The sequence below is a fragment of the Tigriopus californicus genome, chromosome 10 (assembly GCF_007210705.1).
Source record: "Tigriopus californicus strain San Diego chromosome 10, Tcal_SD_v2.1, whole genome shotgun sequence".
NCBI classification, from domain to species: Eukaryota; Metazoa; Arthropoda; class Copepoda; order Harpacticoida; family Harpacticidae; genus Tigriopus; species Tigriopus californicus.
In genome coordinates, this window is record NC_081449.1 from 4,701,619 (window position 1) to 4,713,807 (window position 12,189).

At 43.5% G+C, this 12,189-nt stretch overlaps 1 protein-coding gene across 2 annotated transcripts in view; it reads right to left on the reverse strand.

The window, feature by feature from the left end:
- LOC131887763 (band 7 protein AGAP004871-like) overlaps positions 1–12,189 on the reverse strand; it is a 63,803-nt gene that overhangs the window by 27,697 nt on the left and 23,917 nt on the right. The gene's annotated exons all lie outside the window — the stretch shown is intronic.

The following is a 12,189-nucleotide window of genomic DNA, read 5'->3' on the forward strand; positions in this document are numbered from 1 at the left end:
TGCCACTCTACAGCAATTTGTGATGAACAGGGACTTCTGTATGAAATTCTAACGGAAATTTTGTGATTTCAATCCCATGCAATTGTAATTAGATACCTCTGAGCTGTTGCAGTTGAGACATTCAAATGACATATCATGTTTACATTTGCATTTGAATTGCAAAAATTTATTATCTTGTTCAGTGTATTTCATCTTTCTTGCTTAACACGCAAGCACTTAGCCTAGAACTTCAAATTCATAAATATATTACTAAGTCAAACTTGATGTTTTACATCAATTTTTATTGCAAGTTGATTACCTTGGAAGAAGTTATGACATGGTTAAATTGAATGTAATTCTATGTAAATCGATTCAATTTTGACAAAGGAAGATTGATGACATCCAAAGGCTTCAAAATGTTTCACTATGGCTAAGTGTCAATGTCTATGAGTTTTTCATGAGGATAAAGAAACTTTAAGAAAACGGGATACAAATATTGCGACTGATACATTCCTAGAGCCTTCAACTGATAAACAAATAAAGGATAAACGTTTTTCTCCACCGATTAGTTGGCGGTGCTCATTTTTAAATTTGTGACAAACTGTTAGAAAGGTTTAGATAGAGACTTTAAGGGCTATTAATATCGTATTAGGTTAGGTTGGGTTAGGTTAGGTAATGTTAAGTTAGGTTTTATAAGTTTAGGTTAAGTTTAAAAAGTAGCACCGCCAACTAATCGGTGGAGAATAACGTTTACCCAAATAAAGGAGACGGTTGACAATCTATTTAGATAGAGAAAAAGGAAATTGAAAAGTCATTGGAATAGACCAAAGTAATAAAATTAGATTTCTAGATTGGGGAGAAGGTTGTAGCGCAATTGGTTAACGCGCAACCGAGCTTCTTTGCTCGGGTTCATGGGTTCGATCCCAGGTCTCCCCCCCCCCCGTGTAAGTGGATTATATCGCCTCAACAGCCGACCTCGAAGAGACTCAAACTCGCAATAAAGATTCAAAGAAAGAAATAGCTTTAATTGACTTAATTTGAGTTTTGGATTTAGCACTTTAATTCAGTTTGTTGATTTAGCTATTCAAACTCCTGGTTTCTAGTTTTCCTGGCGATCTTTATCCAATCATCATTGAAGACGAAAATAATGAAAGAAGGTTGCGTGAGTTTTTGATAACTTTCCGTGACAAAGCACGTCTTTAAGGCATTGAATTGAAGCAAGGGTTAAAAACTAGTCTTTTGGGGTTTTCTACTACACCTTAATCGGCAACTATTTTTCTGTCAAATGTTTTATGGAACAATCCACTCAAAGAAGTTATGAGAGGATACTTTCTCATTACAAAGCACATTTCAGTGAACTATCCATTTATGATACTGACAGAAAATGAATAATCAGAAAAAGAAAAGCTTCTGAAGGCTTGTAGTAGTATTCAGATCAACCAAAGTCGAAAAACATTTGCCTCTAAGTCTTAGGTCATTTCAAACCTCTTTCCCCGTAGAGGAACTGAGCAAAAATAGACAAAAGCGCGGAAGCTACTTCAAGCAATCCGCCGCAACCTCTTATTTCATCTTTTTGACCTTTGGCTTTTCCCCAAAATCCGACCACTTTTAGCGGGCTTTCATCATTTCCATTTCCATCTTTTGTGCTTTGGTTTAATGTAAAGGTGCTATATAACCATTGTTTGATTAGATGCATAAGACAGAATTTCAATAATAATGGCCAGTAGTCTTCAATGAACCAATAAATTTATCAAAATTGACGATTCCTCTAAAATAATAGCATTACAATAGCCAGAACTGCAATCTACATGTAAAAGTAAAAATGGAGGAGACTAAAATGAAAACAAGAGTCATTTTTCCTGTTACAGGTTTGCCTAAAAAGTTGCGTTACGTGACAATTATGACGGATCGATATTTTATTTCCTAATGTTTTTGCGTCTTCCTTGCCTCTACAGGGAATACGACCCCCATCATTTCAAGATGAACGGTTTATGATTCATTGACTCATATTTAACTTAATATTCGCACGATATCTGATCCACCAACGAATTTCTAGTTCGCGGAGCTAGTCTACTCTTAAATTTAAGGCGGATTAGGAATTTTGGTTAAAATCTGATCCAAGCCTGACTTTAAGCCTGCCAACTATTAACACCTACATTTCTCTTATTAGAGGGAAGCAAAATTGGACAATGAATGAGCCCGAGAACAATGAAAAAAAGGTAAGTCAAAACGGTCACAAGAATTGATCTGGCTTGGGACAAAGTTCATAGTTTCTTTTGAAAACGTACATTATTAGATATCTTTTGCACCTTATCTGAATACCGTACAGCCCCAACCTTTCTAGCCCCTGCCAATACGTGAGCTCTCGCATACTTTTAATGTTCCTGGCAAAACATCTTCAAACAAGACCTTTTGCAAACCTGTGGCACTCATTGGAGCCCAAATGGGCATGGTATATTCAAGATGTGGCTGAACACAATTATCGTTATAATACATCTGATTTTAAAAGGCTGATATATCCAACCGCACATTTGGATAGCTTTGCGCGGCTTCAAGGGGGGGGGAAGCTCGTTAAACATTAAAAAAATTACTCTCATGGATGACAACTCCTCAATGCGTGTTCAAAATTATTTCCGCCATTAAATAAACTGGAGTTTTCATTGATGGCGACCCAAAGTTCACAGTCATTTTTTACTTTCATCAACCCAAGAGTAGATTCAACCTTTACCAGATTACCGGAATCTTGACCGTTCCTATCACAAACTAATTTTGTGCCATCACCATGAGAAGAAATACTGACATCACTACCAAGCTTTCAAAGTTTTCAAAGTGGAGTAATGAAAATGATGAAAAAGAGAACGGGATTGTCATATTGGAAGCCCAAGTCTAGCTCCTATTGGATGTATTACAAACGACATCAATTCTATGGGTCCACTTCAAGTGATCAGAATAAGCGATATTAAGCTGGAAATTTGAGTTATTTTGCCACCGAGAATAAAATCTAATGTTGGCCGCTCTCAGTTCATAGTTCTCCTTGTTGGAAAGTTTGCTCAAGGTCTCCCGTCTTTATCCAGTCCAACAGTTAATAGAGGCTCAAAATGAATGGATCTCTCGAAATGGTGTGTGAGTGTGTCCGCTGGAAAGTTCTATTTGACTTGGTGTCTTTCGAAGGACGACAACGATGATGATGATTATGATGACTAAGGCGACACTCTCGGCTTTGTCTCAAAGACATTTCCTCGATCCAAGGGAGATTGAACAAGAAGAGGATGCATGATGGCCTAGTAAGAAACTAGTAGATCGGGGGGAAAGTCGAACTGACTCGTAGTGTAAGTAGGTATGTACACGTAGTTCGTAATATGGTTGGTCGTTGTTCTTAAGATGATACGGAGTCGTTAGCGAAGCCCAGTCCTTATTCACGAATTGGAGACTGCATTAGCCGAGGATGAGCTGGAGCAGGGCAGTAGAGCAATTGGGAGTATCAAGGTTGCCATTGGATTAAGTGATCAAATTCTCTTTGGGAGGGGGTTTTACGAAGCGGAAAATTAGCAAGAATCCTTGTTTCGACCTCGTGGGTCCGTGCTCACTCAACAAGGAGGCGGAATGCAACAATCGTCCACGACTTCGCCCATTACACCGACGGCCTTCCTTACTGGCTTTGTTGAAGGCGAAACGAATGATGGAGACTGCTAAAAGCGAGAAGCAGGGAGAAGGCCTCCAAAATGAGAGGGGAAAAGAAACAGAGACCAACAACTTTCGTTCCACCAGGTCTGCCAACGATACAAGGCTCAATGGTCGAGTCATTTTCAAAGGCCTCAAGTGGATTCAATCAAGCCTCGTTGGGGTGGATGGGTGGATGGGTGTTGGAGGCCGAAATGGGAAGGTAAACTCGAATAAAATGACCTCTCTTTCGTCCAACAACAACGACACATGGCACAACTCGTGCTTACTTTAGTTGGTGGAACACGCGCCAAGCTCAAGTTAAGGCAAGGCAACTTTATTTTTGGACTTTTCTCTCGAGATCATCTGTCCAAAAGGATCCTAGGAGTTGAGATACAAGAAGTAGAAAGGAGTGGTAGTCTTCCTTCCTTGTTGATGTATGTTCTTTAAGGCTTTTGGTAGCGCCACATCCACCACTTCCACCACTAGGTACTACTGTACTGTACGTACGTCCTCCTGAACATCCCACTTTTGGAAACTCTGTTCTGGAGCAAAAAATTCAATATTGAGTTGAAGGAGTAATGCCCACGGCCTTGGATGGTGGTGGTGGTGGTGGTGGAGGAACAACAATGATGTTGAAGAAACGATAGAGAAGGAGGAGGTGGGACGCTCAATCTCACTGCTGCTTTTGTTTCTCCAGTGACAAGGAGTGGAAGGGGCCAGGCACCCGAGTCGAAACGCCATATTTCCGGAGGTATTTGGGCTCACTCCCAAGCAATGAATGTCACTTTCACAATTGTTCTCGAGACACTTTTTGTGGCAATGTGCTTTGACATCTCCGACTGAGACCGAAGAAACTGCCAGAGCTGTCCGAAAGTGAGTTCCATTGTTTTTCCCGCCGCCATCCACACTCAACCGGTTGGAACTTGGAAAGGACTTCAGTTGGCTTTACGAGCAAAAAGAAAGACGGATTCCAAGTTGAGGTTCCAAAACAACTTACGGACCGCAAAAAGACGCTTACCGAGGGACCACATGGAACACATTCACATGAAAGCGCTGCTCCAATTGTCAACTGGTTTCTACAACTTCTCCCCGAAACCGGAGTCCCGTCCCAAATTTTCAGGTCAGATCTGTCAGAATTCCAGGAACAGCAAGATTGTGTTGGAAATTCAAATCCTGCTGTACGGCCAAGGCTTCAGGTCAGATCTGTCAGAATTCCAGGAACAGCAAGATTGTGTTGGAAATTCAAATCATTTTGCGGCCAAAACGGAAGCGGAGGGTTGCATGCAGTTTATAGGGATGTGATCTTGTGTCGGTTGATGTGGTGTTTTGTGGCCTAGTTGGAATCTTAAATGCGGCACATCTGCATCATTCTTCGCCTTGCTCGTTCCCAAGTTCCCAAGAGTCCTCTCACGTTCTGGCCTTGGCTCATCTTTTACTTGACTGAAGTCCATGAATGAAGGAATAGAGTCAAGCCAGCATCCGCCAAAGAGGCTGAAGAAGGTAAGTGGAACAAGCATCTTCTAGCCTGAAGTACTCGTGCCTCTGGCAGATGAAAAAATGCCCAGGGAGATGGATTTAAAGTTCCAGTAAAAACCCGAGTTTTGCTTTTACCGAATGTACCTTTCAACTTCTTTTGCTTATGGCTGGAATCGCATTCTAAAACGATGATCCAGGGGGATCTCGGTATTTAGGCCACCAAACCGCACGAGTTTCCAGCCTCTTTTGGACTCGTGGCAGTCTTTTATGTGCGGTATGGATAAACCTGGTCCACACGCATATTAGACGCTAATAAAAAATATCTCAAATAATGGAGCTGGGATCCAACGTTGACTCGACTTTTGCTTTTCGGGATATCCTCGGGTTGGCCAATCACACCAAAATGAGCCCCTGAGGTTTACTGAGGTTGCTTGAGCCGAAGAAGACCTTCATTTTGGACCACAAGCAATCCATAGCTGAGCGGGACTCACTCAAGGGAGTGAGGCAAACTAGTTTGTTCGTTCGTTCGTTCGTTCTTCTTTCTAAATGTGGAGAAGATTCTAGAGAAACTTTGTCTGATTCACAGCTTGGTTGTCTAAATATATCTCAATAAGCCATATGGCGGTGGCAGAAAGGCACGCAAGGCGTTCACGGGAAAAAGGAACAGGAAGTCGAGGACGAGCCTCGGCTTCTTCTTTTAGCCAACAACCACCCAACCAGTCAACCAGTCAACCAGCCAACCATCCGACCAACCCGCAATGCTTATTCTGGGGGGCGAAAACTTATGATGCCGGTGTAAGTCAGTTGATCTTCTTCTCCTATCCAAGCATACCCCAGTAGACTAGCGCGGAAAAGAAGCTTTGGCAAGGGAAAATCAATCATTTTTGTGCCTCTGAAAATCCCCAGCTGACTTCAGGGCTAAAAAGTTTTTAATGTTTCAAGGGAGAAAACTTTTCTTCTCCGAACGTGGTTGACTTGGATGGAAAGAGAAACGGACTTGCCTTCACCGAGATAGAGACATAAGGACAGTTCCAAACCCACAAACCACAAGCAGGTAATGTGAGGCCAGTTGTAATGTGATTTGAAATTCACTCCTCTCTTCGTTTTGGTCACCCCTTCCATCCATGTTCCCTGTAGTATTCCCGTCTTTCGGCCTGATTTTGACATTTCTTACCCTAGTGAATCACCGAGGGAAAGCAATGATCCCCTGAGGATTAGAGGAAGTCACTCGCCATCAATTGGAGGTGACCTAAATGACGCCATACATTATTTGAACAGGTACAAAGCCTAATTTATTTGAAAACTTTACCTCCAAAGACTTGGCCAATGATTTGAAGGTGCCATAAAACCTGCACCAACTTCCCCGTGTGGATTGGTGAATGTCCGTAGGTTTTCCCTGAAGGAAAATGCCATGGGATCGTCCAACCCCACATTAGGGACCCCAAATCCTCCTGCTTCTGCCCTTTGAAATGCTCCCAATGAAAAGAGCAGACAATTTAGGGGAAACTTTTTCCTACATCACACAAATTGCTCCATGGTGTTCTGAACAAAATGGTGCTGACCTTTTTCATTCGCGAGCAAATCTTCCGCTGTGGAAGTTGTAAGGGTGTCCATTTCTGCGTAAATCCTCGAAATGACAGCTGGTCGGCGATATTTCGTGTGGGTTCAATTTCTGCACAAGTGGAAATGAGATGGGAAGGCTTGAGCTCGCGACCATTTGGCCATTCGGGTAGTGGAGACGACGCCCGCCCATCGATGCATGCCGCTAAATTTAGTGCACGGAAATTCAATTTCAAATCCTGTAGTGGTTCCAAGCCAATCATCCAGAAGCGGGCCTTCCCCAAAGCAAACTGAACTTGAGTGAAGTGCATTGAAGGCTCTCGAAAATTGCCCAGTTCCACACAATACATTAACTTTTCTCCACTTGAATTTAGAGAGCGTAAAGTTTATGGATCAGAATGAACTGTGTCGAGTTCCATTCATTTGAGCAATTATTTACGTATGAAGATCAACTCCGAGTTTGTTCCCTGTCCAAATAAGCATGATACTGGCCTAGAAGGATCATTAGGTAGTGCTAGACGTCATCACTATTCCTATGGCTGCTTCAGGTTCCATGGCTTTAGGGAGCCAAGATGATTCCGTTCCCTCGATCTATCTTAGGGCTGGAACATTGAAAAGACATCAAGAAACATTCAATGGGAAAATAGACTACTTGCTCGCTTTCACGTCTACCATCCATTGACGAGAGGGAACGAGGACTGCTGTGGACGTACACTACCGAGTGTACATGTGAGGTATACAGTACTTACAGTACTACGTAGAGGGAGAGGGGATGAAATGTGTGGAAGAGTCTTTTCGTGTCTGTGGGTGCAAGAAGCTTTCTTGAACTAGGGTTAGGCGTGGGGAAAAGGAGCGAGAGTGAGTCAAAAATCGCGTTGAAACATTCACTTTTACCCTCCCTTAAGCAAAGAAACACGTGATTAAGCGCGGAAGAATGACAAATGGTCCCCGCTGGGTCTTGATTTATGGACTTCAAGACGGATCAGCGTGACTGTCTGTTCTAATTGGACCAGACTCTAAGGGCGTCCTAGGCATGTTCTAATCTCCCTAGGGTATGTCGTACTCCGGGACAAGAGGGCCAGAGAAGATCTCGCTGGCATTTGTGTCCAGAGTTCGCTGTGTCCACCTCTGATTATTTGTGCCTGACACGGCTCTGGATCAAGAATCAGGGATAATGAGGGTTCTTTTTCACTGAAGGCCTCCCCCCATTTGGAAATCCAGAATCCTCCCTCCCTTCCTTGGATCAAGCACTTTCTCTCTTTCTTTCTTTCCTCTTTCTTGCACTCTCTCACTCACTCTTTCTCTCTCTTCCTGTGCTTGTACAATGCTTTGGACCTCTTGATTGAGTGTTCCAACCCCTGAGGGCCATTTATTGAGTGGAGTTATATTCTAATGGAAAACGACAAGGCTTGAAGCTATTCCTCATTGGAGGGCGGCGTAGGAGATAGATTGGTCTTTTTTCGCTCTCATTGCTTTCCTTTGGAACAGCACAATATACGGTCGTATTAAGGTCAAAGCTCATGGCTAATAACGGCTTTGGCCATTCTCGTTTTAGGAATTACAATTCGCTCCCAGGAACATACCGTTCTCGTTGTTCGCCTTGTTGTCTCCAATGCAATTGTTAATAGTAGGATAGAAGGAGACAACTTGAGTGGAATTCCATCCCCCCCCCCCCAAAAAAAAAGACTTGTGACCTTGATAGCAAACTTGATCCTCTCTCGTGGGAGGGCATCAACGAGCTTCTTTATCTTACTTTTCTTGTCAACCTCCTGAAATTGCCTAAGAACGAGGTCCCAGGGCAATTTGGCAATATGGCCGTAGTCCTAGCTAGGACTGCAGGCTCGAACGAAAGGAAGCCCGATCAATCCTTCCTCTCTCTTGACTTGAATGATTTCTCTATTTTCATGTCCAGTGGGCATCTGCCGGATCCCTTGCGAACTTGGAGGTAACCGCCCGCCAAGACACATTCCGGCTATTGTCTTACTTTGTCGAAGAACAAATGTACGAGCAATAGATCATCATGGGCGGCCTTAGATTGCTTTTTGCAGGAGGGCTTCTTCCACTCCTCCGAATAAGGAGGAGGAGGAAGAGGAGGAGGAGGAAGCTGAAGATTCAGTAATGCAGTAAACAGTTTGCAAGGTCATATCGGTCCCTCCCTGCTCTCGTTAAAGCTCATTCTTTTATTCCGGTACCTCGACGATTCAGACCGAGCAAGAATGCTACAATATACTCATGAAGATAGCCTGAGATTTTGATGCAACTCGTTTCGGGCCCACTCTCATCGCCACGAAATGAGCCTCATATGCTTTTATCTCGAGCCTCAACTGCAGGCCTTCGACTGAACTTCATCGGCCCAGAAAATGGCCTTCGATGAAAAAACAACAGCATATAACATCAGGGCACATTATGCCTTCTCATATCGTCGCTTCCCGCTCTTTCCTCTTGTTCCGTTTTGATCCAAGAGAGATCCGAGTACTAGGATTCGGTTCTTTTCTTGGAGGCGAGTGCACCCAAAGTCCGATGGGATGTACGAGCCTTTTAAGCAGATCCATTGTTGATGAGGGGGCCCTTCTATTCTATTTCGCTTCCGTATTCTATGTCCTCTATCATTTCTTGTAGTTCTTGTTCTTTTTTTCCAACCCAAATGAGCATTTTCTTTTTCTCTTTCGGGCCCTCTCGTTTCGGCTGACTGAATGGATGGGTAGGTGGGTGTGTAAGAAGGTGGGTGGGCGGCCGTATCTTGCGTTTACCGTCTGCCTCTTGTATTTTCACGGTTGTTATATTCTCTTCTCAGGCCTGTGGGAACAACATTTTCAAGGCCACTTCTTCTTTTGTCTCGGCCTTTGTTTCGCGGAAAAGCTTCGCTTTGATGAAAGATCAGAGAACAACGAACGCGGACCAACGCATGGATTGAATCGGATGCTTCAGCCATGCACAAGCCATCAAGGCCTCTTTGGTCACCTCATTAAATTCCGATTCCGACCATTATGTCATGGTCGTCGTCGTTTTTCTTCTTCATTTCTTGAACAAGCGACAAGCTTCTCTCGCATCAGTCGAACGTTCGCTCATTTACTTCTCCGCATTGGGTGCCACATTTTTTGACAACGTGCTTCAATATCAGTATGTAAACTGTTTATGGAGAAGCTCTTCAATCTTCTTCATGCGATCAGCCTTGTAATTCGTGACTGAAAAACGGCCTTCGTTCGCCATCTCGGTCCTGACATTGATAATATCGCTTGTGATGAACCCTTCGTTAATATTCAGCATCATGTCGTCCTCGTCTTCACCGTACGGCATCATCAACAACAACATATGGTTGGGATGAGCCTGCCTTAGTCATGTTTGTGGACTATGTACCAACATAAATGAGTAGTTCAGCGCATCAAAATCGCTGTCCCTCTGGAGGCTGCGTGGGTCTTCCCTTGGGAATGGAACCAAGGCCTTTACAATGGAAATACGAGCTGAAAGTCTGAACCTATTCCATCAACAACACCTCGTATGTCGTCTGCTATGTTGCCACATTAAAACAATCAGAAACACGAGCGTATTTGCTCAGGGGTATTCTGTTCCAAGAGGAACACATGGTGCGGTTTGTTTGAGCCAATGCACATGCATAATGTGGGATGAAAGGCACTCAAGGGCCATAGCAGGTACTACGTACATACTACAAACACACCAATGTTTGTGTGTTCTTCATGAAGGTACTCCTCTTAAGGCCTGAATACGAACGTACCAGATTTTCAGAGCCCGTAGATGTGGGATGCTTCTCTGACAAGAGGAGCTGTCCTAAGTTACTTCAAGCACCTCTGTGTCCTTGCCAACATTGGATGATGCCATTCTACCAGGGTTTACGAAGAGGAACATTAATGGAATGTGGAGGTAAAGAACGACGAGCCTACCAACCCGCACATACATACAGCAAGCATATGCGGCGACTGCCATGTTGTTCCAGAGGCACTGAACTCCCTCTCTCTCTTCAAAACGGCCTTCTTCGGAGTGTTCAATGTGTTTGATGGCAAGATGATGATGATGATGATGATGGTGGTGGTAGTGGTAGTGGTGGGCTAACACATGCATGTAGTACATAGTAGCACTCTCTTTCTGTCTTGCCTACACACACACACATATATAGCACAGGACATGTACACAAGCCCTCTGAGAGGCAACTCAAAGCTAATTTGTTTACCTTTTCTCTCTTGTGTGTGTCAATGGGATGGGGCCATTTATTCTATGTCCCTCGACCATCGACTACACAGTAGCTAAACCAACGAAGGAACGGGGAAAGAACGCGCATCCGTTCACAAGGAATGAGCGTGGACCTTGAAGTGGTTAGTGCCAGATGTGGACTTGCGAGTCCCAAATGACGGGGCGAAATTGCCTCGGCGGAAAACTCAGAAAATAGCCAAGAAATCCTCCCACTTATGTTCAAACTTAACACTCTGAGTTGTGAATGCTGTCCTGTTTGAAGTACGAGTATCTCTGAGGGGATAGAGTTCAGCCAATTCGCAGCTTCGACTCTCAAAGAGCTCGAAAGAGAGTAATTTCATTTCCATCTATATATTCAGTTCTGCTAAGGGTGGTAATTTATAGAGAGTTCGTAGACGGGCCATAACATTCAGTCGGGTATTCGAAAAAAATAGGATATATCAGGAGGGTTCAGAGAAGGGGAAGTGAAAAACCAAGTTCAAAGTGGAACATGTATTTTGCCAACACTGGAAGCGCAAGTGAAGGGGAATCGAAAGGGTGTTTTGGAACCGAGGAGCTCCTGAATAATCAAAACCCACTCTTGTGTAGAGGAGAAATGGCGTGCACAAGTTTGGCTCAGAAACTTGAGGAAATATTACGACCACCCTCTTTTCAACACCAAGGGGTCGAGTAAACACCCGAACGAATTGATTTATAGCTGGTAATATCAAGCAATATCTGATCCAACACATATATCAACTGCACTAGATAGTTACTCCTGGCCACCACAAGAATCCCTCCGGGTCTAGTTTTACAGTTTGTTGGAGCTTCAATCCATTAACAAAGGACGAAGAAATTTAGATACTCAATCGTTTTTCTTCTTTTAATGCAGTGTTGCTTTTTCTATTATCAAAGACTTCCCAAGTGAATCCCTTAACACCCAAAAAATGATTCGGACATCTGGTCTTTCCGAGGACCGTCTAAGAGAAAATGCATCTCATGGATCAAGTTTTGTCGAGCCTGAGTGGAAAGTTCCGAAAGTTTTTAAGCCAGCCAACCCAACCCTTGTCGCTAAAACCAACAGTGTATTCCGAAAGACGGTAGGAGAAGAAGACAGTGCAAAGCGCCAAGTTTCCACATGAGGTAGCTTCCACACACATCTCTTGGAAATAGGGGGATAAAAGGATGCACTTGCAATAATTCAACAATTACAGTCTTCTTAGCTCCATTTGACGCACATTTCATTTCCCAAGAGGATCTTTGTAATCCAGAAGTCAAGGCCCAAGAGAATGGATGAGTAAATTTTAACTTGGCCTTCTTTGAACC